This window comes from Gymnoscopelus braueri (assembly GCF_963280865.1).
Source record: "Gymnoscopelus braueri genome assembly, chromosome: 12".
Classification (NCBI taxonomy): Eukaryota; Metazoa; Chordata; class Actinopteri; order Myctophiformes; family Myctophidae; genus Gymnoscopelus; species Gymnoscopelus braueri.
The window spans coordinates 4684005-4708407 of NC_137614.1; the positions used below are offsets into that span (position 1 = coordinate 4684005).

Here is a 24403-nt window from a genome sequence, read left to right on the forward strand (position 1 = left end):
TAAAATAACTTGTCTTTTAGTTCTACTGGTCCACTCGTCCCTCACTAACATTTTAGTCTAGTTTTTATTTGTTGACGAAATTGTCAATATATTTAGTCTTAGTTTTAGTCATCGTAGCTTAGTTTTTATTTAGTTTTCGTCAGTGAAAAAAGGCAGGCGACAAACATTTTTAGTCATAGTTTTAGTCGACAAAATCAACACTAGTTTCTGCCCCGACAGCAGCGATATATTGCCCAGCCCCCTAGTATAGGTGCAGGTGTGCACGAAGCAAAGCGAGCCTCAGCCAGCGTGTTCCTCTTCTCTGTGGACGTGTGGACAGGGATGACGGGTCGGTAGGACAGGAGACGTGTGGACAGGGATGACGGGTCGGTAGGAGAGGAGACGTGTGGACAGGGATGACGGGTCGGTAGGAGAGGAGACGTGTGGACAGGGATGACGGGTCGGTAGGAGAGGAGACGTGTGGACAGGGATGACGGGTCGGTAGGAGAGGAGACGTGTGGACAGGGATGACGGGTCGGTAGGAGAGGAGACGTGTGGACAGGGATGACGGGTCGGTAGGAGAGGAGGTGACGTGTGGACAGGGATGACGGGTCGGTAGGAGAGGTGACGTGTGGACAGGGATGACGGGTCGGTAGAAGAGGAGACGTGTGGACAGGGATGACGGGTCGGTAGGAGAGGTGACGTGTGGACAGGGATGACGGGTCGGTAGGAGAGGAGACGTGTGGACAGGGATGACGGGTCGGTAGGAGAGGAGGTGACGTGTGGACAGGGATGACGGGTCGGTAGGAGAGGTGACGTGTGGACAGGGATGACGGGTCGGTAGAAGAGGAGACGTGTGGACAGGGATGACGGGTCGGTAGAAGAGGAGACGTGTGGACAGGGATGACGGGTCGGTAGGAGAGGTGACGTGTGGACAGGGATGACGGGTCGGTAGGAGAGGAGACGTGTGGACAGGGATGACGGGTCCGTATAGGAGAGGAGACGTGTGGACAGGGATGACGGGTCGGTAGGAGAGGAGACGTGTGGACAGGGATGACGGGTCCGTATAGGAGAGGTGACGTGTGGACAGGGATGACGGGTCGGTAGAAGAGGAGACGTGTGGACAGGGATGACGGGTCGTAGGAGAGGTGACGTGTGGACAGGGATGACGGGTCGGTAGGAGAGGAGACACGTGGACAGGGATGACGGGTCCGTATAGGAGAGGAGACGTGTGGACAGGGATGACGGGTCGGTAGGAGAGAGGTGACGTTGTGGACAGGGATGACGGGTCCGTATAGGAGAGGTGACGTGTGGACAGGGATGACGGGTCCGTATAGGAGAGGAGAGAGGACACATCAGACTGAAGAGGAAAAGGAGAGTGTGGCATCGCTCCAGTCCTGTCGCCTCGGGTGATTTCACCAGGCCAGAGATTGTTCCGTGCCCGCCCTGCCCCGTGGGGGGGGGGGGCACAGCTGACTGTTCTGTCAACCCCTCCACAGAAAGAAGGCTTGCATGCCTCCGACTCTTAATCCATTAAGACCGGTGACACCATCTGTATCATTTTAAGATTTCTTTGGGCTAGCGCAGCATCGAGTATACAGCATTATGAGCTTGCAGATCTGCTATTTTTTTTTTAAAGCGAACATTTTTATCTCAAATCTTTGCTTCTGGGGGATTCTGCAAATATCTTCTAAATCCTATGAAAGTTTTTGTGAAAAAAAAATAAAACTACAGTATGTTGCTATAATATCAGTGGTTCTCAAGCTTTTTTCATGTCAAGGACCCCCAAAAATGATATGTATTTGTCTGCGGACCCCCCCCCCATCTCAAAATATTTTGTTCCAGGGATCCCCAGAAGCAAAGATTTGAGTAAAAAAAATTATATATATTCAAAGATTGTGCACACATTTTCAAAAAATAGCTGATCTACAAGCTCATAGCGCGGCACTCGGTGCCAGCACTATGAGCTTGTATATCTGCTATTTTTTGAATAGCCAAAGAAATCTTGAAATGACACAGATGCGTTCCCGGATTGAATGGGTTAAGGCCCACAGCAGCAGCGACCACATAATAACATGACTTGATGTTTAATACATAATACACGCAGGGGGGGGGGGGGGGAGTGTTGAGACGAAACAGCCTCGGGAGAGGCTGGCACGGGAACATGCAGCGCTGTAAGGCAGAGAGAGGGAGTTTTGATCCGTTTTTTGTTTTGTTTTTTAGAATGAAAGAGGAGGAACAGATGAAAGGCTGGGGTTTGCCGTGGGCGGGGGGGGGGGGGGTCGGACGCAGGGAAAGGGGGTTGGGGGGGAGGAGGGGGGGGTTGACGATAGCCCAGGGAATCGAATCAACGGGTGGCACATGTAGTCGCAGCTCCCTCTTTTGCCCAATCTGCGGTGTAGGCGGCTGAATTTTTGGGGAACGCAAACGTTCAAGCGCTCGTTTGAACTTATTATTAAGTAGTGTGTGGGGGGGGGGGGGGGGTTGTTTGTGTGTGTGTGTGGGGGGCTCTGTGCACCTTGAGATCTACAAGCTCACACCGCCGTGACGGTATATATATATAAATCCGCCTTATAAACGCTGAAATGCCGTATCCGTGCGCCAGGAGCCATAAATCACCGGGTTTCATTTTAAATAATGGTCGAGCTGGACGTGCGGGGGGTGGTGGCGGGCGCATTCATCAAAGTGCATCTTCTTCCACATAGTTAACACACCCCCCCCCCCCCCCCTCCTCTTCTCTATGAGCGCTGGCAGTGGACCACACTCGTCTCTGTCGGGTGGAAAGCTCATATGTCCAAAACTGTTACTTTTCAGGGTTCAAATTCAAAAGCAGCAAAAGCAGCAGATCTACAAGCTGGAAGCGTGGCGGTTCTACTACTAGGGATGGGACGATATGAAAATCACATGTCACGATTATTGTGGCAAAACTAATTGCGATAAACGATATAATCGCGATGATCAAAATATGCTTAAAACTTCAAATGCCACTTTTTCTTTACCACTTGAACCGCCCCCACCCCATGCAACCCTATTCTGGGGGGAACATTCGGCAAAAATAGCCGATCTACAAGCTCACAACTTGTTGTGAGCTTGTAGATCTACTATGTTTGGCAAATCGATTTGTGTAGAGTGAAATAAGAGCGTATATACCAAATGCGCTCTTTAAAGGTCCGTTTAATCACGTATAGAGGGTTTAAGTGGTACTGAACTGTTCAGCTCAACAGAAGCTAATTCATCCTATAGTGTATGACGGAGAAAAAAAATAAGTTAAAAACATGGAGATAAGAGGTTTCTGCCCGACAACAATTGCTATGCTACTGCCGCTGCTGTGTAATTCCGGGCATCACTCCACTATAAAAGGCAGGAGAGAGAAAAGGCCCTCAGGGGGTGACCCTCCTGTTTAAGTCAACACAATGGGTGTAATGAGGTGAGATACACACTCGTGTGTGTGTCGCGGGCCACGCACGCACGCACGCACGCACGCACGCACGCACGCACGCACGCACGCACACGCACGCACGCACCGCACGCACGCACGCACGCACGCACGCACGCAGCACGCCGCACACGCACACACACACACACACAACTACACACACACACACACACACACACACACGTTTGTAATACTAGACTTGTGAAGACATCCAACATTTTAGGTGAGTGATTTATGAAAAGCGTTTTTTTTGGTCATTGCTAACCCAAAATCTAAAGCTGAAAACAGCTGATCTGAGCTTGTAGATCAGCTATTTACGGTGCGCGACACTGCCGGCGCAACTAAGTATGAATCTGACATAACTCCAAACCACGAACCCCCTAAACCTAACCTCTAAATGTCTAATCCTGTCGCTACCCCCAATCTGTTTCGTAATTGTAAGCCTAAATCAAAAAAAAAATTTGAATGATGAACTACCATTTCTCTTGTGAGAGCCAAGGAAAGGTGTCCCTCACGATGTCCATTTTTCAAGTTCTGTGGAGCCCTCACAAGTATAGTAACACACACACAGCACAGCGTCGCGACGCACGCTCCCGCGCAGCGCACGGCAACGCACGGCACGCACGCACGCACGCACACACACACACACACACACACACACACACACACACACACAGCACACACACACACACACACACACACACACACACACACACACACACACACACACACACACACACACACACACACACACACACACACACACACACACACACACACAGGGGATGGGAACCCTCACAGCATAGTAAGTTGGCTTTCATTCAATCAACATGCAGGGAACATGCTGTAGAAGTCATAGTCTCACACCCAGAGAGTGACACAGAGAGCATTTGAATGAATGGAGCCTGGCTTACAGGTGAGCCAACCATTACACACTCACTCAGTACTCTCACTGTTGTATATACATACACTGACACCAATAATGGGTTGTTTGCATGCGCGTCAATCCCGGGGGGGACGGGGGGGTTTTGTCCCCCCCTAGCTTCAATTGGACCCCCCCCAAGTCAGATTGGACCCCCCCAAGTAATTTAGGATAATTCAAGAAAATACTTTTTTAATTTAAGTTAATAGAAATCCGAACCCCGCTTTTGAAATCATGACATGCACTAATAAACACTAATTTATCCCCCCCCCCCCTGTGTAAATCCCACCCGGGGCGAGTGTGTTTTGGGACGATGCGTTTTTGTATGTGTGAACATCCAACATGTGGTTTTTCACGGTTTGTTTACAAGTAGAATTTGGGGAAAGAGCTCAACAACATAACGAGACACGAAAGGATACAAGAGCTATTTGTGCTAGCTGCAAAGTGTGCAGATTTAAGCAAGTATTTTAAAACAGTGAAAGCTACCGAGGAAAAAGAAACAGAGAGTGATAGACCCCTGCCACGACTCAAACTAATGGGAGTTTATCATCAAATCCAAGGATTCGTAGTGTATAATTATAAACAAACAACCTCCTGGTGCTTCCAAGTTGGGGGGTAGTTTGACCAAAACCAAAGGTATTGAAGAGGAGGATATGGAGAATGTTACGGTCATCAGAGATCAGAGGATTTAGCAGCTGCCATTCTGATAATGTTAGGAGAATGGACTGACCAAAACCGAAGTGAAGAGGAGGACACGGAGAATGTCGGTCGTCAGTGATCAAAGGATTTTTTTGGGATAATGTTAGGAGCAATGCAATGGACCTGGACCAGCCCAGGCAACAGTGACACTACGACCAGGTAGGGTCCAGTGTTTCCAAATGGACTGCAGTCTGCACAGAACCCTATCCATCAGATCCAAAGTACCATGTATTATGCAAGTACTGTACATACATAATGAAGTTGACCAAAGTTTCTCAGCTTCATTATATTTGTTATTAGTGTCTGTCTATCCTGAAACAAACCAACTTCAAGTGCGGCTGCCTGGTGATGAGTAAATTTACTAAGTTAATATAAAGCAAACTTCATGTTCTGAACAAAACTCACAAGCCTCTGTGCCAAACCTTCTATTCGTTATACTTTAGTTTACAGTAGCTATTGATAATCGTAGATGGTTGATGCTCAATTCCTCTGCTCTGCTCATTATTTGAAACAGCCAGTGGTGGGTAAAATACATTTTATATTACTCCTACTTGGCAGTTGGCTGTGCCGCCCTCGGCCTGTGTTTTGCCTTGAGGTGATCAGGGCTACTCATCCCCAAGTCATTTAGAATAATAAAAAATTAATGTTAAAATAGTATTTTTATATTAAATCAGTCAAATTAGGCAAAATAACATAACCCTAACCTAACCCTAAAACCGCCATATAACCAACATTTTTATATTAGTATAAACCCATTTTGTTTGAATATTTTATTAGGCAGAAATTGTTTTTTGTGATAATTAATTGGTAAAATCAGGCAAAAATATGAATTAAATAACATAACCCTAACCTAACTCCTAATCCTAACCCTAAAACCAAAATAAAGAAACCAAGAACTGGAAAAAAAAAGAACCCAATCCGCCCAGAACCGCGATAAAAACGAACCCAATCCGCCCAGAACCTCAAAAAAAAATTCGCGGGCACATCTTTGAACCTTCAGAGAGCTGCTTCGCGCTATAGAAGTCATGGAAATGAAATTGGGCCCCGATGTGAGGGGGCTCATCATTTGAGCATTGGGGCTGTAGACCCGAGGCCCCCACCCTTCCGGCGCCTGTGCCTGTCACAGTTAGTCTATTATATAATCACCTAATCACAATTACTTGAGATAACCGCAATTGTTTCGCAGAATCGCCATAATCGTGTCCATGTTGACAAATCAAAAAATATATTATAATTTTGAAAGATGTTAACAACACAAATCTTCTCTTATGGGGTCCCTGGCACAACCTGTTTTCAGATGGGGGTCCACAGCCAAATACATATAATGTTGGGGGTCCATAATATTCCAAACCATACATTCACTATTCATCACTTCAAAACTGGCCTCCCTATTTTGGGCATGTCGTTACAGACAATTATAGCAACAAATAAATGGGAAAAATAGCAGATCTACAAGCTCACAACGCGTTGTGAGCTTGTAGATCTGCTGTTTTTAAAATAGCCGATAGGGCTTCAGCGGTAAATTTGTTGATGAATTGACACCTCTGACATCAATTATAGCCTGCGATTTAATCATGAATCAAGTCTTGGAAGAATCAAGGCCAGTGCCAGTGCCTTTCTCCTACTATACTGTATGTAGCTGTCATCACATGCAAACCCACCACCCACCCACGCCCTCTAGGAGGCACCAACCAGGCCCTCCCCTCCCTCCCTCCCTCCCTCCCTCCCCTACATGGGCGGATTCATTGATGCTCTCCTCCTCTGATATGAAGGCTCCTAACAAGAAGTCAGAGCCTCTTCATTAATTAGCTCCACGTCTTCTTGACATCTGTGAGCACAAAGAGCAACACCTGTTTTCACACGACCCGGCCCGAACCGACCCGAACCGACCCGACCCGACCCAACCCAGACTGATTAGAAACTCTGACAACAGCGGCCATAATATATCGACCTCAAATTGGAGGCTTTCCTTGAACAGAGATATGGATTTATTGAATGGCTTGCGTGTATTATATGCGTTTGTGTGTGTGTGTGTGTGTGTGTGTGTGTGTGTGTGTGTGTGTGTGTGTGTGTGTGTGTGTGTGTGTGTGTGTGTGTCATAATTCCCATATGAGCAGCGCAAGTTTCACACCAATTGACCGCACCGCACTTCAACTAAAGGACCTCATGAATGATTGATCAGATAAATGATTGATCAGATAAATGATTGATCAGACAGGTGGAATATCGACAATTCTACAGCCACACATAGTCACATACAGTAAAAAAAATACAAAAAAAAAAACTCAGCATTCATTTGACTTGAGGATGAATAATAGCCTATAATACAAACGGGACCCAAAAAAACAGACCTGTAAACTCTGAGGTCTGGGTTACAAATGTAACCAAATGGACCCTTAAGAGTTAAATGAACAGGATTTCACGCTGCAATAAAATAACGCACGAATCCATCGGGCAACAAAGTAGCTTTTTACAAAAATGAGCACATCGCGTGCACGAAGCCACATGCACACCTACATAAACATATACACATATCCTACATATTCATACACTGTATTATATCTATGTAATAACTCGCTCAGCCTCTCCAGTGCGCTGGTGGAGCAGCCACTGTTCCACATGTATTATATATACATGTGTTATACATTGTATCATACGTGTACAGGCTACATGCATGAACATATACACATAATACATAATATGCATATTCATACACTGTGTAATAACGGTGTAATAAGCTACTCACTCAGCCTGATCGGCGCGCTGTCTGAGGAGCGACATTACGCAGCAGCATCTTTGGTGTCAGTCAGTCAGTCAGTGAGTGAGGAGAAGAAGGAGGAGATCTTCTTCAGAGGACTTCTCCTCCTGGGACTGATGATGATGATGATGATGATGATGATGAGGGGACAGCATGCATGCAGCGGCAAGCCGAGCTTCTTCTTGCAACCATGCTTTTTGCACACACACAAAAAAATAAGATAGCAACCTCCTCCTCCTCTTTCGATCTTCTCCTTCCAAAAAAAACAGTCCTCCTCTCCTCTCCTCTCCTCTCCTCACACCACCAGCCTCTCCTCCTCACTCAACGATGAAGATGCGACCATGCCTCCTTCATACAAACAGCTATGGTTTTTGTTTCTGTCTTCTAAAGGTTGTTATTTTCTCCTTTCCTCTGAACCGTTATCTGGAGCACAAACCCATAGAAGTGATGATGTGGTCCTATGTGTGAGAGGCTGGTGCTGACGTGCCAAGCGGAGGGGCTCGTCTCTCCTTCCTCCTCTCCATCTATGATCTGAGAGCCTTGCTCCGTGTAAAGAGGCGTGTGAGAGAGAGAGAGAGAGAGAGAGAGAGAGAGAGAGAGAGAGAGGAGAGAGAGAGAGAGAGAGAGAGAGAGAGAACCAGCCAACCAGCCTAACAGCCAGGCTCTCCATTCACTGAAAACTACTGACTGTCTCCGAGCAGCTCCCCCTGGCGAGAAGCCATGGTAATAACCAGTGGTGGAAAAAGTAGGCTACTTTTTTTTTTTTTACTTATTAAGTAAAAGTGTAAAAACATCAATAGCCTACTGCAAAGTAGAAATACTCTGTTACAAGTAAAGTCCAGTAATCAAAGTAAAAGTACAAAAGTATTGGCATAAAAAAAATGAAAGTATCAAAAGTAAAGTACTCATTATGCAAAATGTCCCATTTCACGTTTTACAGTAGGCCTACATAAAACAATAGCCAGCACTCCAAAGTCCTTCTTCTGGTACTTTTAATTCATATGCAGCACGGACACACGTACGGACGCGTTTCGGCGCCAAGCCTTCCTCAGCGTGCATGAACAATGTAAACATTAGGGACAGTTAAATAGGGGGACCAGGGTGTCGCACAGAAATCGATCCGTCAAAAAAAAAAAAAGGCTCGTTCATAGGCCTCGTCATAATTATTTATAGGCTACAACACATAAGTCCCTGCACCCCTTTTATTTTGGATGGAGGACTCTGATCCATTACATATAGAAATGACTAAATACCAGTTGAAAATGTTTTAAAAGACAGTTCATGTAGGTACACTCCCTTGACTTAATTACTGTCATAAACAGGAATGCAGTTATGAAAATACTACAAAACAAAACAAAACAAACCAGTAAACAAAATAAACCAAAAAACATCATGAAAATAATAAACTTACACCTCTCTGAATACATAATCTCAGACATATAAGACTCAACCCCAATCGCAAATTCATAGTAGCCTATCATTTATTTATAAAAAAAAACAGCCCAATAGCAGTTCCTCATTTAACCCCTTGGGGTGTTCTGTCTGTAGGTTGTGTATCCAAAGAGCTTCTCTTTGTAGGAGAAACATTTCACGTTTTCAAATGTATAAATTGTATCAAAATCTTTTGAAAATAGCAGATCTACAAGCTAACAATTGTGAGCTTGTAGATCTGCTATTTTTAAATAGCCAAAGTTTAAATAGGGCTGAAGTGGTTAATGTGTTTTGGAATAATAATTCAAATCTACAAAGTAGTAACTATATTTTACAAATAATTGTAGTTAAAAAGTGCAATATTTTTCTCGGAGATGTAGTGGAGTGGAAGTAAAAGTATAAAAAATTGGAAATATTCCAGTAAAGTAAAGAAATATACCTCAAAATTGTACTTGAGTAAATGTACTTATAGTTACTTTATCCCACTGTGAATTGGGAACCCAATGATCTTTATCTAGTGGTAATGAGGTTACAAATAATTCACATATTCAATAGCTGCCTTCATGATGTAGCCTATGTCATGGGTTCCCCCCTTGGGGTCCTTGGGGGTGGTACCAGGGGGTCCCCTGCACAATTAGTTAATATAGCATCACAATCATTTGAACCAGGCACTTTCCCCATATTTTATGCTCTGGCTATTCAAAAATAGCAGATCTACAAGCTCATAGGGTGTCACTTCGTGCCACACTATGAGCTTGTAGATCTGCTATTTCTGAAGAATCATGAAAATCTGTGAAAATCATTAAATACATATATATTTTTTAAACAAACATTTTTAACTCAAATCTTTAATTGTGTTGTGTATTTTTGTGTGCTATTTTTGTTGTTTCAGTTCCTTGTATTAAGTATATATTTGTTTATGTCCCCTCATAGAGGATATGTATGCGGATACATGAATGAAATGATTTAACTTAATTTGTCCCCCTTTTTGTATAGGTGATGGGGTTTTACATGCACAAAAAAGGGTTGAATTGTCTGTTAATAACAGGAACATAAAACATGTGGAAATTATTTAAAAAATATATATAATAATAAGAACTGAATGATTTATTGTGTGTACTTAGTATGTTTGGACTCAATAAAGTTTTTAAAAAAATCTTTAACTCTGGGGGTACCTGGCACAAAAGATTTTCAGATGGGGGTCTGTGGTCAAATATATATCAATTTGGGGGCACAAAGTAGTTTGAAAACCAATGGCCTATGTACATTCGTGTTCTTCACAGCATATGGGCCGTTTGTCCTGGGCTTCTGGCGAGGAAGGAAGGACGCAGAAATATCAGATGAAGAAGGCTCTGCCACTGGAGTAGACCAGGCTATATGTATGATGTAAAACTTTTATGAGCATGGGCCTAAATAAAGAAAGCATTCACATGCTTCTGCTGCTTGTTGTAGTATGTGTGTGTGTGTGTGTGTGTGTGTGTGTGTGTGTGTGTGTGTGTGTGTGTGTGTGTGTGTGTGTGTGTGTGTGTGTGTGTGTGTGTGTGTGTGTGTGTGTGTAAAGCATAGTTGGCTGCAGTAGTGTAAAGTAACTAAGTACATATACTCAAGTACTGTACTATTTTGAGGTATTTTTTACTGCACTGGAGGTTTTTTTTCTGCAATTTTAGTTATTTTGTAGATTTTTTTGGTACATTCTGCATAATGAGTACTTTAACTTTTGGTACTTTGAGTATATTTTGATGCCAATACTTTTACTCATGTACTTTTTGAATACCAGACTTTTACTTGTAACAGACTATTTCTACATTGCAGTATTGATACTTGTACTTAAGTAACAAATGTGAATGCTTCTTCCATTACTGCTTGGCTGGTGTGAGCTGCATGTGAAAGAATACAACTGGCCCAGCAGCCTTCTTATATGGAGGGAAATAACCAGGTGGGCCAGATCTCCACTGATGACACACTCCGCCCTCCCATCACTCCTGAACACCCCAGACACCAGATTAATATCCATGACAACCCCATGGTTGTTGTCACAATTTGGAAAATGGTCTGAAGTTATTTTATAAAGTATACATGATGATTTGTTAATTTGTGCATGCTTGAACATTTCAGCTAGACAGTCAGTAGGGGCATAAACAAGCAGTTGAAGGGAACATTTACTGTAGGTCTGAAAAGGATGTAGGTATATGCATGTTCAAATCATGCATACCTGACATTACTTCAGACCATTTTCCAATTTGTTTTACATTTTGGAAACAGTAGCGAATAGTTGCCAATTTAACATTGAAGCACCTAGGTGCCCACTACTGTTCCTGTATCCGACGGATATCATGTTAGCTTGCCTTCATTTGATGCCTGCTGTTATTTAAAAAAAAGAATCACTTCACATACTGTTAAAGCCATTTGCTTGCTATGATAATAATCTCTTAATCCATTAAGACTGGGAACGCATCTGTGTCATTTTAAGATTTCTTTGGGCTATTAAAAAATGAGCAGATCTACAGCACGGCATGTACATCTGCTATTTTTTGAAAAATCGTGAACATTTGTGCAAATCTTTGAATATATATATTTTTCAAAGCGAACATTTGTAACTCAAATCTTTGCTTCTGGGAGGGGGGGGTCCTTGGAACAAAATATTTTGAGATCGGGGTCCGTGGCCAAATACATATCATTTTGGGGGTCCTTGACATGGAAAAGTTGGTGCACCACTGATATAGTAACATACGATTTGAGTTACAAATGTTCGCTTTAAAGATATATATATATATATTCAAAGATTTGCACACATTTTCACGATTTAGAAAAAAATAGCAGATCCACAAGCTGATAGTGTGGCACTCGGTGCCGCACTATGAGCTTGTATATCTGCCATTTTTTAATACCCCAAAGGAATCTTAAAATGCGTTCCCGGATTGAATGGGTTAATAGGCTACCACTTGCAGCAATGCAGTATAAACATTGTGCCTTAATTCATCTCATAGATTACATCCCTGTGTGTGTGTGTGTGTGTGTGTGTGTGTGTGTGTGTGTGTGTGTGTGTGTGTGTGCGTGCGTGCATGCGTGTGTGTGTGTGTGTGTGTGTGTGTGCATGCGTGTGCGTGTCTTCGCACATCAGATGCTACCTAAATTAATTTAGCTGTCACTCTGTCAAGGAGCTGCAAACACCATATCTCAGCCTCAGTAATAGATTGCCGTCGCAGGCAAAGTGGTATTGAAATGGAACCCTTAGAATGCAGGGAATCACAGCAGCCAGACAACCCTAAGACAGCAATGAATGAATCTCCCTCAGCCTGCTGTCATCAGCAGTGTTGCCAGAATTTGCTTGAGAAATAAGCAACCAGGTCTAGGGGAACAAGCCCAAAGGAAGCGAGTATATAGGCCACAGTCATGAGCACTTTAAACATATACATTGGCTATTTGAAAATAGCCTATCTACAAGCTCACAACGCGTCGCGATGTGAGTATGGGGGCCCCTGGCGCAAAATATGAACAAATACATATTAGTTTGGGGGTCCTTGACATGAAAATGGTTGAGAACCACTGGCTTAAACAACATTAGGAAACAAGCCCAAATAAGCAACTACACTTTAGAAACAAGCCCCAAAAAATTGCAACCCGCAAACTACCAAGATTTACAAGCAACCAGCCTCATATCTCTCTCTCTCTCTCCGCCCCGACCCCCCTCTCTCTCTCTCTCTCATATGATGAATTGATTGTTAGATGTAGCCTACATTTATGGACAGTTTATATCAGTGTTTCTCTCAACCATTTTCATGTCAAGGACCTCCTACAGTACATCTATTTGGCCGCAGACCCCCACCTGAATACTTTTGTGTCAGGGACCAACATACCAAGATTTGTGTTGTTAAAATATCTAATTTCATTTTTTTTTCAATGTTTTTATTTTTTTATTTTTTTATAGCCGATCTACGTAAGCTCACAACGTGTTGTGACGCATTGTTAGCTTGCAGATAGTATAACCTGTATATGAGGTTAGGGAAACTAAACAAAACAAAAAAAATCACACCCTGTGTGAAGTGGGCGGTGTCTTGCTAGCTAATCACAATACTGAATGGAGTCAACCAATCATGTACAAAAAATAAATACATTTATTGAAACACTCTTTATGATGGAAGAAACCATAACTTAAAAAAAACAAATGTATGTTTTTTTTAAAGTTATGGTTTCTTATATAGGGCTATGCACATGTGTCATGTGACACTGGCCAATCACAGTCCTGAATAGACTGTGATTGGCTAATCACGGTGCAGGGTTAGGCGGGGTACATTTTTGGCCAATCACAGCGCAGGATTTGTTATACAAATATCCAAACCTCACTTATAGGGGCGGTTTCACCGCCCAAAAACACTCTTAACTGAGAGAGTACAAATACTGCATAGGGTCTAATACATTTCTACACTCTCAGAGTCACCAAACAATAACTGAACACTGAGGATTGGGGGGGTTTGGTGTGTGTTTGTGTTCCACCCACCAACCCCATCAAATCCTACCCAACAAAGAGGCACAGAGAGAAGGCCATGATGCACATGAAAACAAAACAAAAAAAACAATATACCTCTTAACTCCAGAGAGCGCAGAAATGGACCCCTGAGTGCTAAGATAGCACTCAGGGGGTTTTATTGTGCAGAGAATGGGAACACAGGAGCGCTGTATATACTTTCAGGGAGAAGAAGACAATCCTTCTTCCTTCTGAGGTCCTCCTCTTTTGTGTTGTCACCCTACTGTGAGGCAGACAGTGGGGGTCTTCAATGTGTGTAGTAGAGTATTAGTGCAGGGGGGGGTCTCTCCTCTCTTTTACAATGCAGGTCCTCTCCCCTCAGAGCGCCGCCCCGCCAGGCCACCCTGTCACTTCACGTTAGTGTCCGTGTCACTGTGTGGAGAAGCAGGGTCCCCAGAGGAGGGCCATGGACAGATTATAATGACCACGGGCCCTGGGCAACTAACTCGCCAATGGAACCCCCCCACCCTACCCCCCCCCCCCACCATGCCACCACCCACACACACAGTTCAAGTGCACAACAACTGTCAAACACACAGTTATTACTTTGAAATTATATAAATGATTATTTTGACATGTGAAATTACCGCCATTTTAGCTCTCGTTCTTTATATGCTGCCAGACAGAACTTAATTGGAAATTAATTGAAAAACATTTCTGTCCCTATAGGCCCTATAGGCCTACATTTCAGCGTCAATTTAACAAGGTTAACACACTATAACGATCTAATGCTTGATTGCACACCCAGCCTCTCTCACACAGGTTGATCAAATCCATGGATAGTCCAAGGTTGTTGTCACAGCTTGCCTAGCAAATCAAGTATGCAAAAGTAGCCTACACCCAAATCTAGTGGCTTCAGTCAATACGATTTTCAGGCCCAGGACCCCTTAGCTGAGAGAGAGAGATGAAGCAGGGACCCCCCCACTACATTGTATACAATTGCGTTGCAGATTAAACTTTTTCATAGATTTCATAGATAGCTTCATAGACTTGTTTGACAGCACTATCATCATCAGTGTTCATGTTTTTTGTTAGTTTGTTAGTTTGTTTACACATGTGTATTTTCAGACATTAACTTAAAGGTAGGGTAAGTGATATTTTTTGGTTAAAACAAAAATTTGGTTAAAACACTATATTCTGATAGTAATCATTGCTATAGAGTGTTCTTTCAGTAACAGATGTCTCCCCGTCTCTCCAGCTCTTTAATAAACAGAAAATACATTTTCCGGTAGGTGTCAAAATCTCAGCCAATCAGGAGAAAGTACCCATTTTTAAGCTTAATTTGTATAGTGTTCCAGTTCCAATTTTGTCTGCTCATTTCTTAATGTCATCACTTCCAATTTCACTTGTTTAATCTGTATCCTGATTGAGTTCTCTGCCCTGGTTGGTAGTGATGTGCTTGTCGGGTTTTTTCATGACCCGCCCCGCCCCAACCCGCGACGGAACCCAACCCGCGACGGAACCCAACCCGCCTCAACCCGCCCCGCGAGCCCATATATAAATCTATGGCTCAACCCGCCCCGCGACCCGCGGTGGGAATATATATATATATTATATAGCGCTCTTTTAAGTACCCAAAGTCCCTTTAAATGTCTACAGTAGCACAACATTGTCATGGGCTGAATAAACAAGCATGTTGTTCAAAATAGGGTTTTTTTTTTTTTTTGCGTGTGAGAGCGGCTGACCCGCTCACCCATAGCCCGCATAATTTCCTCTGAAATCCTGACTCGACCCACCCGCGCCGCGGGTTGACCCGCGGGTTACGGGTCGACCCGCTCATCACTACTGGTTGGATACAATTGGAAATGAAACTGAAACGAAAATGCATTTTCTGTTTAATAAAGAGGTGGAGAGACAAGGAGACTCCTATTACTGAACAAACACTCTATAGCAATGAGTACTATCAGAATATAGAGCTATTTAACACTTATTTTAACCAATGCAAATCACTTACCCTACCTTTAAACCGTCAATAAACTTGACGGTTGGCTCTGTACTTGGTCTGCTCTTTTTTTTTCCCTCTACACCAATCCTCTTTGCCGATCTAAGCTCACAACGCCTGGCGCTGCGAGGCGTTGTGAGCTTGTAGATCTGCTATTTTCCCCTCAGAATAGGGATTCTAGAGCGGTTAATGTAAAAAAAAAAGAAGTTCCTATCACATAAAGATTTGGCGGCAGTAACTCTGAGGAACCTCTAGGGGTCCCGGACCCCCTGCTGAAGACCCATGGAATAAACTAGGGCTGCCCAGTGCCCACAGAAATGGTTGGGACCCTGAAAAGGTCCAGTGAATGGGACCCTCCCCAAATCTGCTTTACTCACATCAACGCATGCGCGTGCGAACGTATCTACTACATAAACACATACTGTACATGTAGAGAGTCTTTAGTCATTGATGGGGGCTAGATAGGCATAAACATGCGCGCGCGCACGCACACACACACACACACACAGTATATGCAGTACGCGCTGATGAAGGCCTGAGTAGCCGAAACGCGTCCGTTTGTCAGAGACTACTGCAGTAAAGAATTTAAGAAAAATCACCTTGTGAGTGTTTCTACAGACAGTATATATGTTACAGGGTGAATGGAGAACCAGGTAGATTGAAGAAGGCGCGTTCGTTTTTACCACCCACCCAGCAATTCTGTAGAAGCAACACTAGAGGGAGCCACAAGCCAGGCTTGTGCACAAACATATATGGCTGCGACCACACACACACAGTCACACACAAACACACACACACACACACACAAGCGCACACACACGCGCACATGCTTTTTTTGGTTTATTGAAAGCAGGACTGTTAAGATACTTTTATTGTGTTCTGGCTTTTGTTTTACTTTCTCCCTGACACACACACACACACACACACACACACACACACACACACACACACACACACACACACACACACACACACACAGTGATCCATGAAAAGAACTATTCTGTCCCTATCGGTTTACAACTCAAACGGCGCTGAGTCGACTAGTAGAGCATCGGCCTCGGAGGAGGAGGAGGAGAAGGAGGACGGTTTATTTCGCGAGGAGGAGGAGTCCTCCTCGCGAGCCTCGCGTAATAAACCCCCGCCTCGCAGCGCCGCGTCCTCCTTCTCCTCCTCCTCCTCGCGAGCCTCGCTAATAAACCCTATCTCGAAAAGCCCCGCCTCGCCCCGAAGCCCCGTGCCTAAAATCGAGCGCTCTGTCTTCAATCTACCTGGTTCTCCATTCACCCTGTGACATTATACACACCAAGGTCAACAAATATTACACTTACACCACACATGCATCTTAGTAGAAAATGCTATTTCTTACCTTGGCTTCATCTTTGCTTATACAGCCATTCTCCTGGCCTTTCTGGGTGCAAACGTATAATGTATTTCAAATCCATCTGTTTAGCCAGTTCACAGTCAATGGCAAGTATTGCTTGGTCATATTGAGCTTCTCCTGGCTCATCATGAAGTGCAAGTAGTTCTTTATTTTCAGTTTGGGATAATAAGGATCTCTCTCCTCCTGCCTGGTGCATATATATATATAAAGTGAAAATCATTCAGTGAAATGCAAATGAACACCAGTTAGCCATAGCCACCTCTTGGCTACAGTAACATTAGCTGGGGGAACAGCTTTCTGAGCTGACTGAAACAAAGTTGGTCATTACATTCTTGCCAGCTCTGTGCTTTTCTGCATGCCGATGTACTGTATGTGCAGGTCCTGGCATGGGAAGAAGAAGAAGAAGACAGCCAGCACTCAATACATGTCCTTTTTCACTTAAAATTACCCATCTGATTCTGTGACCTGCCCTCTCACCAGCGTCTCCAGCAGTGCACTTTTGACATTTTGAAATTTCGACTCTGAAAATTTGACTCGTACCATTTTCAGGAGAGGGGGTTTTCAATATCAAGCAGGCAACCGTTTCCTAAAGCAACAACATTATAAGATGTTTGTATTGTTGTTTAACTAAGCAACGGTGAGTATTAGAGACAAACCATATGTGGGCCGGTCAGCCAACACACACCTTTCTACCGGGCCCACACATCATAGACCAGCCCACTGGGAATGCTCCCGGTTCGCCCGATGGCCAATCCATCATTGTGTTTCACACAAAGGCCTAAACCTAATATCTAAATGCCTGGTGAACCCTAGTCTCGCGTAGCCAGACAACTATTCCATTATCTCCGAATGCTATAGAGTCTGGAACTACACCTCACGAAATCCGAGAGAGGAAGCTGGCTCTTCTGTTCACGAAAATACATTTTAAAATATCTTTACATTTTATTTTTTTATTTATATTTCTGCTAAGCAGCAAGCTGTATATACTTATATGATTTTGATTTATATTAGGATAAATTTGCGCGACTGTAAAGACGACGAAACGGAAGTGGGGAGGAGGCTTCACATCCGCTTTATATTTTAATCATGATCAGAGCTTCCGAGTCCCAGACTGTATGACCGGAAACATTAAAAAATTGTGGGAGGCAACAGTCTGGCCACACGAGACTATAGCTGAACCCTAACCTGAATCTTTGACTAATTGTAAATCTAAAGATATATCTCAACCATGAAAAAATACAGTTTTCTCTTGGTCCTCACAACATCAGTTTGTAAACTTTTTACTACACTGGACCGCGCGCGCGCACACACACACACACACACACACACACACACACACACACACACACACACACACACACACACACACACACACACACACACACACACACACACACACACACACACACTTGGGGGGGGTGCTGGTAGCTGAGCTAGAAAGAAAGGCAGCCATGCATGTGGCGTTTGTTTCACACAAAGGGGACACAACAATGGCTGGTGTGTGTGTGTGTGTGCCTGGGGTGATGTTCTACATTTACTGACTCAATGTGCAGCCATAAAGACCATGTCATGCGTAACCAATAATAAACTCTACTACAGATCACACTTTTCTTATTTTTTTTTTACTTACTTTTACTTTTTGATTTGAGGTAAAAAAGCATTATTTTACACTTTGGCTATTCAAAAATAGCAGATCTACAAGCTCGTAGCGCGGCACAGAGTGCTGCCCTACGAGCTTGTAGATCTGCTATTTTTTTTAAATCATGAAAATGTGCAAATCTTTAATTATTCTTTGCTTCTGGGGGTCCCTGGAACAAAACATTTTGAGATGGGGGTCGGCGGCCAAACACATATCATTTTGGGGGTCCTTGACATGAAAAAGTTTAAGAACCACTGATATAGAAACATACGTTTTTTCAGAAAACTGTTGGGATTTAGAAGACATTTGTAGAATCGGCCTCAGGTCTTAATGGGTTAAATGACCCCCGGTTTGATATCGTCGCTGTCGGGCAGAAACCTCTTATCTCCATATTTTAACTCCGTGTGTTTTGTTTGGTAAATTAACTCCTGTAGATCTGCTACTTTTGCCATCTTTGAATTTGAATCCTGAAAAGTTACAGTTTTGGACGTGTGAGGTTTCCACCCGGCAGAGATGATATGCATTAGGGCAGTGGATCTCAAAATTATTCCTGTCAAAGACTCCCAAAATTGATTATGTATTTGGCCGCGGACCCCCCATATAAAAAGAGATTTCTATATCTTACAAAAATTGCAAATCTACAAAATAGGGCTAAAGCGGTGAAACAGATTTTTGATAATACCTGGAATTTATATTGCACTTTTCTGAGTACTTAAAGTCGCTTTACATGTGTGTGTGTGAAGGGGGGCCAGGGGGAGAGTAGAAAAAAAAGGAACAACTTTATTAGGAGAACAAAATGCTTGTATTGATAAATTTTGCCCTGTATAGTGTACAAACCTGAACCTGTAGCTCAGAACCTGAACCGGTAGCTCAGAACCTGAACCTGTAGATCAGAACATGAACGGCCATCAGGGATGGGCATTTGGACCTTTTGTTAGTAAAATGTTTAACCTTTGTGCTGTGGGCGGTTAACCGTCTATATGATGTCATATCAATAAATAAAGTCACGATCGGCGCAGGCGGTAGTGGCGCAGGAGTAGAGTGGCCGGGTAGAGTGAACTGGAAACCGCAAGGTTCCCAGTTCGATCCCGGGCTGGGGGGGCTCCCCCGGGGGCTCCCCCGGGGGCTCCCCCGGGGGCTCCCCCTCCCCCAGAGTTAGTGTCGAAGTGTCCTTGAGCAAGACGCTGAACCCCTAATTGCTCCCGATGAGCAGGTTGGTGCCTTGTATGGTTTCCTCCTCCATCGGTGTATGAATGTGTGAATGTAATGCACAATCTATGTAAAAGAACTTTGGATAAAAGCGCTGTATAAATGCACCATTTACCATTTTTACCATTTACAGTCCTATGTGTGGGAAGTTCGAACACTGTTAAAAGAGTAAAAGAAATACATAAAATAAACATAATACACTTAAAATAAGAAAGAAAAAATGAAATGAAAACAAATACATGTTGTACTCTGGGGTGTTCGAAAAGGGCATAGGATGAAGTTAAAAACGTATCTAGTCCTATATCCCTTTTTGCTCAACGATCAAATAATATTTAGAAATACAATTTCTAAAAATCTATGTCAAGAAAATACTATACTATTACTGTAACATACATTAGGGGTCTATATATCATTCTGTAAGCTTGTTTCCTTCTCTTCAACTGTTCCTTTTCTTTATTAGGTATTAAATATTGTAGCCTATGAGGAGCAACTACAGATTATATTCAAGTGATTTATTAACATTCTGTTAATATTGTATTTATGCTAATATATGACTCGGTTCATTTTGGTTATTAAGTCCTAAACGGACTAGTTAGTGACACACATTCCGGTTTAACGGTTAACTGTTTAAAACCCATTAAAACTGAGAAAGCATCTGTGTCATTTTAGATTTGTGTGTTGGCTGTTCAAAAATAGCAGATATACAAGCTCACAGCGCGTCACTTCATGCGTGCTGCGAGCTTGCACATCTGCTATTTTTTAACATTTTTGAAAGAATCTTGAAAATGTGAGAACTACTGATTTAGAAGGCATTCGTAGAAATGGCCTCAGCTCTTAATGGGTTAACTGTCCCATCCCTAATATACAGTACATACAGTAATATACAGTACATACGGTATCACCTCCTTTACTAAAAAAAACACACGTCTTCTTCTTCTTCTTCTTGCCCCTTGCTCGCTGCCGAAAATAAACTGGTTTATTTTTAGCATAGGAAAAGAAGAAGAGGCAAAGCAGAAAGAGCAGCAGGCAGGCAAGCAGGCAGACAGGCAGAGCAGAAAGAGAAGCAGACAGACAGACAGACAGACAGACAGACAGACAGACAGACAGACAGACAGACAGACAGACAGACAGACAGACAGACAGACAGACAGACAGACAGACAGACAGACAGACAGACAGACAGACAGACAGATAGACAGACAGGCATAGCAGAAAGAGAAGCAGGCAGGCAGACAAGCAGGCAGGCAGACAGACAGACAGACACACAGCATCAGCCTGCAGGTTGGGTGTTGTGGGACGTCGGAATGGAAGAGGTGCTTTTAAGCACAGAGAGAGCGAGAGAGCGAGAGAGAGAGAGAGAGAGAGAGAGAGAGAGAGAGAGAGAGAGAGAGAGAGAGAGAGAGAGAGAACACAGCAAAGAAAGGAGTGATGCAGTGATGTAATCATATGTGAAGTGTTCCCTCACTCCACAGCAAGGCACACAATGTGTAAAAGATTCATCACACACTCCAGGGAGAGAGGGGGGGGGCGGGGGGGGAGAGAGAGACACACACACACACACACACACACACACACACACACACACACACACACACACACACACACACACACACACACACACACCACACACACACACACAGCAGAGAGAGAGAGGGAGAAAGAGAAAAAGGGACAAAGCAAGGGGGTGAGAGAGAGAGTTGAATTGAATTGAGAGAAAGAGGACGGAGAAAGAGAGAGGGAGAAAGTGAGGGTCAGAGAGAGAGAGAGAGAGAGAGAGAGAGAGAGAGAGAGAGAGAGAGAGAGAGAGAGAGAGAGAGAGAGAGAGAGGCGTGTCTGTGCCTGACAGTGTTGCCTTTAAATACTATTCTATTATAAATCTTAAAGAGCAGAAGAAGAAAGGTTATGACAGAGGGGAATAGAGTAGACACGGGGAGGAGGAGAGAGAGAGAGAGAGAGAGAGAGAGAGAGAGAGAGAGAGAGAGAGAGAGAGAGAGAGAGAGAGAGAGAGAGAGAGAGAGAACCAATTAGAGGAGGATGAAGGCAGAACCAGAGGATAATTTATAGAGGAGTGGATCCAAATAGGACTCCTATTTGGATCACTCTCTGAAGAGTGTATTTCCAAAGCCAGTGAGTAATATATGGGGTGGTACCAGTCAGATTTAGGGTTGTGATCCGGAACCAGAGGAACCACAATCGGTTCCATCACATTTGGAACCGGTTTTATCACACTGTGAGAGCTGCATGGTATAATTGACTTCACTTCTGCTACAATTACAATGCCAGTGGTTCTCACACTGTTTCATTTCCACGACCAACATATAACTCTGAGAGTGTACAAATGGAACCAAAGGAATCTGTAATGGTCCATTTGGTTCTATTTGTACACTCTCAGAGTTAAAGACCGTTAAGGGTCCATTTGTACACTCTCACAGTCACAGATCTGTAAGGGTCCATTTGGTTCTATTGCTACAGTTACAGACCTGTAAAGGTCCATTTGGTTCCATTTGTACACTCTCAGAGTTACAGATCTGTAAGAACCATTTGGTTCCATTTGTACACTTTCAGAGTTACAGACCTTTAAGGGTCCATTTGGTTCCAAGTACACTCTCACAGTCACAGAGCTGTAAGGGTCCATTTGGTTCCATTTCTACAGTTACAGACCTGTAAAGGTCCATTTGGTTCCATTTGTACACTCTCAGAGTTACAGACCTGTAAGGGTCCATTTGGAAATGCCAACATTATATGGATTTTTTAAAATATAGGAATCGTTAATGGGGACGGTTGAGGAATCGGACCATTAAGAGGGAATCATTAATGAACCGGAATCGTAAAAGTCCTAACGGATCCCAAACCCTAGTAAGATTCCATGGGTGGCCCGTGCCCACCTCAGGCCACCCCCTAGACACGCCACTTCATAGATTTACAGTGCAACATATTTATATTATATGGCTATCATTTATATTCCAGCGCACAAGGGTGTCAATAGTGGATTTGACAAGTGACCCCGTCATTATTACAGATACATAAACGAGGCCTTAAGATCCTATTTAATGTTTAAAGGGATAGTTCACCCAAAAAATTACTTCGATTAGTCACCCCATGGGGACTTGAATTCATGGATATTTTTTTGTTTTTGTTGCATTCCTAAGACAATAATTTGACCAGCGGACCAGTGGGCAGCGGTTCCGGTAGGAGACACAAAGGAGACTCTTTGTGTCTCCTACCGGAACCGCTGCCGGTCATCAAATGATTGGCTTAGGAATGCGACAAAAACTAAAGAATATCCATGAATTCAAGTCTCCATGGGGTGACTAATCCATAGGAAAAAAAGGTCATTTTGGGGGAGAACTATCCCTTGTATTTTATAGTTTGTTTTAGATTAGTGTTATTCTATTCGGAAAAGCCTCCTTTGGGCAGGTGTTTCAGCACTTGTGCTATAACACTCAAATTGGTTTGACACTATTATAACTCCATGGTTTGACATTGTTATACTGCTAAGCCAGACACCATTTTGATAATGTCACAACTCACAAGCCACCCTGCTGGCTATGACAACAGGGCCGTGCAGAGACCACGTACAGCAGGGGTCTGGTGCTCAAAGGTTTGTTTGTTTGTTTGTTGGGGGTCCGGGTCCCTCGTGCCATTTCACACCAGAAATGTAGTATAATGGAAGCAAGATGTTCCATTTGTGGAAACTCTAAGAATATTTTTACTAAATAAATACTATGTGTAATGCTTAATGTAAACATTAATAGTACAATGAATTGTAAGTGAATTATATTCACCAATGAGAATCAGCTGTACACTATCGCATAGCTATATATGTCACTTCCTGTTTGATGTATTCTAGTTTGAAACGCTGAGGAAGGCCGATGTGCCGAAACGCGTCCGTTTCTCTAGATAGACCTGTCTGCTGCGGCTGTTCACCCTTAAAGAATAAATCAAGAATATAACTGAAGAGAGTGCGGATGTTCCTTTACTATAACTATAATAACTTGGCCCATGTCATTCCTATACTATTACACCCCTATCTCCTCTGCCCTGCATCTCTACCACCACAATAAGATAGATGAGGGCAAACTAAAGCCCAGGAGCCAGTTTACTTAATCATCACATTGATTGGAAATAGGGGAAAACAATTAGCCCGACTCTGTACAAACCAAGCTAACAAAAGCTCATGAAATGAACATATCTCAGTTTTGTAGCTAATCTGCACAAAATGTGAAGTGCAAGAGCAAGTAAGCAACAATGTATTGATGGGGGAGTGAACTCACTATGCTTGCTGAGTGCATGGCTCAAGTTGTTTGCAATGCAGCTGTGAGATTAACGAGGTGGGAGGGGCACCATGACATCACTGCATCAGGTGAAAAGTGAAACTGAAAACTGACTGATGGCAGCCAGCTCATTTAAATTCTAATTATTAATAATAATTATGATAGTGAAATCAATATTATTGGTCAAATGTTCTTCTTGATAAGGGCC

At 43.3% G+C, this 24403-nt stretch overlaps 2 protein-coding genes across 8 annotated transcripts in view; one reads left to right on the top strand and one right to left on the bottom strand.

Annotated features, from left to right (window-relative positions):
• Positions 1–8294, bottom strand: part of LOC308097510 (uncharacterized protein) — a 124274-nt gene extending 115980 nt beyond the window's left edge. For all 7 annotated transcript variants that reach the window (XR_013934216.1, XM_080445327.1, XM_080445326.1 and 4 more), the window contains exon 1: positions 7783–8294. The gene's annotated coding sequence lies outside the window, so the exon portion shown is untranslated. The remainder of the gene's footprint in view (positions 1–7782) is intronic.
• The window catches only part of nkain4 (sodium/potassium transporting ATPase interacting 4), a 280906-nt gene that overhangs the window by 157358 nt on the left and 99145 nt on the right, over positions 1–24403 (top strand). The gene's annotated exons all lie outside the window — the stretch shown is intronic.